The sequence below is a fragment of the Oncorhynchus nerka genome, linkage group LG8 (assembly GCF_034236695.1).
Source record: "Oncorhynchus nerka isolate Pitt River linkage group LG8, Oner_Uvic_2.0, whole genome shotgun sequence".
NCBI lineage: Eukaryota > Metazoa > Chordata > Actinopteri > Salmoniformes > Salmonidae > Oncorhynchus > Oncorhynchus nerka.
The window spans coordinates 49,560,475-49,565,562 of record NC_088403.1 but is presented as its reverse complement, the minus strand read 5'-3'; positions in this window follow the sequence as shown (position 1 = coordinate 49,565,562).

Genomic DNA, 5,088 nt, shown 5'->3' with positions numbered 1-5,088 from the left:
ATAAGACAAGCGGAACTACGTAGCTAATTCTGTTGTAACGGGGATCCTTATTGTAGCAACACACTTTTGGAGGGAAGGTAATCCCGCGCTGTGTTAGCTAAATTTTCATGTCATCGGGTGTAGTTCATAAAGGTTGAAGCGTGTATGTTAGGATGGTAACGTTATAATAATTAAGGATGAAGTGTGAATTCATGCCAGGAATAATAAATGTGAAGTTTGATTTCCTCCCTTTTGTAATAAGCAACCAATGAGGTGTTTGTTCAAGCCTTTGTTACAAGCATTATACATGTTTATACCACGTACTTGTCACGAATACCACCGAAGGTGGCTCCCCTTCCTGTTCGGGTGGCGCTCGGCGGTGGTCGTCGCCGGTCTACTAGCTGCCACCGATCCCTTTTTCCTTTTAGTTTGTTTTTGTCTAATTGTTTTCACCTGTTCCTTGTTGGGGTTTTGGGATGGGTGTTATTTAAGTTAGTTTAGCCCGCTGGTGTTTGTGCGGGCTTGTGGTTATTCTACGTTAGTGGTGTTTGTGTTCTTTTGGGTTTTCACTGTCCGGTATTTTGGTAACAGTGGGTTTGGGTTTTGTTGCGCCTGTGTTTTGGGCTTCACCCATGTTTGTCCCTGTTACTGTGCTTGAGGACATTAAAGCGTTTTTTCCCGTCTACCTTCTGCTCTCTGCGTCTGACTCCACACCCATCACTATCCCGACGTTACAGTACTAAGGTTTAAATGACAGTGAATTAGAGAATAAATTACCTACTCACTTATCCAAACCTTACCTAGAATTGATTTGATTTGATTTAGAATGTCAGAAAGAGGTAGTTTCACTATAGGTGATAGAGATGGGGTGGGTCAAGTTGAGCATCTGCAGCAACACCTCGCAAACTTCAAGCCTTCATCAGAACAAACAGAGCAGCAGGAAGAGGCCCAGACTGGTGTGGAGTCACTTCTGCCAGCGAATGATGATACAGAGGCTGCTGATGAGATATCACAACAAGAGCCACGAAAAGGTGAGAGGGTCCGCAGGTTAACTGAAAAGGGCAGAGAACTGCGCGATGAAAGATGGAGACAGCTCGAACATCGTTTCAGGGTCAGCTATGAGAAGTGGAAGGCTCTGGTAAAGGAAGCAAAACTGTCACTGACAGGCTGTTGTTCTGAAGACATACTAGAAGACCTCTTAAACAAGATTAGCCATACCTCTACAGAGCTTGTCTACGTAAATTTGCGTCAAATTGACATTCCCGACAACGATATACGATGCAGAGTTGATACTTGTGAAGCAGCTACAATGTCTATTATCAAGACTGTAAGGTGTCATTTAAAAGGCAGGGAAGAAGGTCAAAGTAACCAGGTAGAGCTGCACTGGAAGGACAGCAATTCCTTGTGCATGTCTGAACTCTCACATAAGTCAAGTCTCAACTATCAGCCCTCAAGTGCTTCCTCCCAGTCTCTAAGCAACTCAAAGGTCAACTCCAGACGTTCAAGCGTGTCATCTGTCAAGAGACAAGAGGCTGCAGCGGAAGTTTCTACTAACCAAGCAGCTTTAGAAGTAATGGTTATAAGCAACAACGCCAACTAGAAGAGCTTCAGAGACTCGAAGATGAAGATAAGAAGAGGACAGCGGAGCAAGAAGCTGAGGCTGTGAAACGCAGCTTAGAAGAAGCTAGGCTGCGAGTCAAGTTAGAGGTAGAAAATGCTGCCAGACGAAGGACGCTAGAAGACAAGCGTAGAGAGTTAGAGCACCTAGAAGTGCTCAAGAAACTAAATGCTGCCAAGGCGCGGATGCAAGTGTATGAGCAAGATGAAAACTCAGAGGACGAGAAGAGAGAACTACTCTCTAACTGCAAATCTGTGAAAGAAGTCATGCACAGAAGTGGCTCATTTCACAGTCTTTCACCACAACATGTTGTGACAAGCACACAACAAGGAGATGGCACCAAGCCGCCTCCCCATACCAGAACCAGTAACATTCAATGGAGAACCACTCTCGTTCACTGACTGGAAGGTCTCTTTTCAGACTCTGATAGACAGGAAGAACATACCAGCAAATGAGAAGATATATTACTTAAGAAAATATATCGGTGGGCCTGCCAAGAAAGTCATCGAAAGTTACTTTATGTCAGGAACTGAGTCAGCCTACCATGCTGCGTGAACCATTCTTGAAGAAAGGTACGGAAACAAATTCCTCATCGCCAAGTCCTTCAGAGATAAGCTCAATGCATGGCCGAAGATAGGATCCAAGGACAGTTTTGAACTTAGAGACCTTGTAGACTTTCGTCGCAGCTGTGAGGCTGCTATGTCTCAGAATAAGGGCCTGGAGGTGCTTAATGACTGTAATGAAAACCAAAAGATCCTTGCTAAACTTCCAGATTGGCTAACTTCAAGATGGAATAGAAAGGTCATAGACATCTTATAAGAAACTGAGATCTGCAAAGATCGCTTGCAAGCCTGTGACATCCCTTCATGCTTTGAAACCAAGCGAAGATGGAAAACCTAAGACGCCAAGGATTCAAAGCCCCGGAGCAAGGGTATTAGCAACTAACTCTGATGAGAAAGTTACTGTTACTAGTTGTGTCTTCTGTGAGAAGTGAGGTCACAGTCTCCACAAAAGTTCATGGATAAGCCCACCGCAGAGCGACATAAGTTTGTTCAAGAGAATAAATTGTGCTTTGGCTGTTTTAAGGCCTGGGCATCGCTCGAAAGATTGTGAAAACAGGACAACCTGCGACACGTGTCAGAGGAGGCGTCCATTCTGCCTGCATGAAGATCATACTAAAGAAAGGTTTAGGGATAGGAAGACAGAGCCCCCACAAGATAAGGGGACAAGAGCGTCAATTGAGGCCATATCTAACAGAGTTGTAAGGGACATTAACAACACTCACACCTCCACAATCATTCCAGTATGGGTGTCAACCACAAGTGAGCAAGATCGTGAAGTTCTTGTGTATGCACTTCTTGACACCCAGAGCGACACCACTTTTATCCTTGAAGAGACAACAAAGGCTCTCAATACAAGGAAGGACCCAGTCCAACTGAAACTCTCTACAATGGCTTCAAGGAATACCATTGTGCCCTGCCAGAAGCTGTCTGGTTTGCAGGTTAGAGGGTTTTACTTGGAGAAGAAAATCCCTCTGCCAACAACCTACTCGAGAGAGTTTATTCCTGCAAACAGAGATCATATTCCTACTCCAGAGACTGCAAGAGCATGGTCTCATCTTGAACACATTGCAGAGGAGATTCCTCCTCAACAGAGCTGTGATGTCGGTCTCTTAATTGGCTACAACTTCTCCCAGGCTCCTTCCAAGAGAAATTGTGTCTGGTAAGGGAAATCAGCCTTTCGCTCAGAGAACAGATCTTGGCTGGAGCATAGTCGGCTATGGAAATCCATGTATCGACTATGGCGGCGCTATTGGAGTGAGTCATCGGGTTATCGTTAGACAGATGATGCTAAGCCTTCAATCTTCTTCCAACCTCACAAATCAAGTACACTATGTTTGTAGAACACGTGTAAGAGAGGTAATCACAGCACTGGACATTATCAAGACGCTTGAATCTGACTTCAACGAGAGCACTGCAGAAGAGGACCTCATATCTCAAGAGGATATCCGGTTCCTGACAAAAATGAAAGCGGGCATCAGACGCAAGGACAATGGACATTATGAGATGCCGCTGCCGTTTAAGGAAGACCCAACCTGCCGAACAATAAAACATGTGCAGTTCACTGTCTCAAGTGTCTGGAAAGGAGGCTAAGGAGAAACAAGCAGTACTACAAGGACTACACAGCATTCATGGAAGAGACCATAGCTTGTGGAGATGCTGAGAAGGTCTCCAAAGAGGAAATTAACAAGCATCCAGCATGGTACATCCCGCACCCTGGGGTTTATCACCCACAAAAGCCTGGGAAGATACGAGTCGTCTTTGACTGCTCAGCTAAGTTTCGAGAGACGTCCTTGAATGACCATCTCCTTAGCGGTCCAGAGTTGACAAACACATTGCTGGGCGTCCTTTGTCGTTTTCGTAAGGGTCCAGTTGCAATCATGTGTGACGTAGAGAAGCATTTTCCACCAGTTTCATGTGAAAGCAGAAGACCAAGATTATCTACGGTTCCTTTGGTGAGAGAACGGAGATCGACAGTCTCAACCCTCAGTGTATCGTATGAAGGTTCACTTGTTCGGCGCAGCTTCATCTCCTGGTTGCGCCAACTATGGTCTCAAACATCTTGCTGCCGAAGGACGAGGAAGCTTCAGCGAGAAGTCTATCCAGTTCATAGAAAGGAACTTTTATGTTGATGATGGGTTGACAAGCGTATCGTCTGAAGCTGAAGCGGCCTAGCTGGTGAAAGAAGCAAGAGAGCTTTGCAGCATCGGCAAACTTCGGTTGCACAAGTTTATCTCTAACAGCAAGGAAGTTATAGCCATAATTCCCAAGGAAGAACGTGCCGAGGGTGCCAAAGACCTGGGTGAACCACACATGGAGAGAGCGCTTGGTGTACTGTGGTGTGTCGCATCAGACGAGTTCCAGTTTAGAGTAGTTGTCAAGGAACGCCCACTCACAAGAAGAGGAGTGTTGTCTACAGTAGCCTCTGTATATGATCCACTTGGCTTTGTGGCACCCTTTGTCCTGGCAGGGAAGCAGATCTTGCAGCAGATGTGTCATGACAAGATTGACCGGGATGACCCCCTTCCAGATGACCTACGTTCCCAGTGGGAATTATGGCTCTAAGGTCTACAAAACTTGTCTGAAGTAAGGATCCAACGAGGCTACTTGCCATCAAGTTTCAAGGAGGTGCAGAGTTATGAGCTCCATCACTTCTCCGACGCTAGTACCTCAGGTTATGGAGAGTGCTCATACCTCAGAACAATCAGCACAGCAGGAGAAGTTCATTGCTCCCTAGTTATGGGGAAGTCGAGAGTCGCCCCTTCCAAGGTTACGACCATGCCACGACTGGAACTTTCAGCAGCGGTGGTAGCTAATCGTACAAGTGACATGCACAAAAGGGAGCTAGAGATACAAGGTCTACAGGAATACTTCTGGACAGACTCGAAGGTAGTTCTTGGCTACATCAACAATGAAGCCAGAAGATTCCCC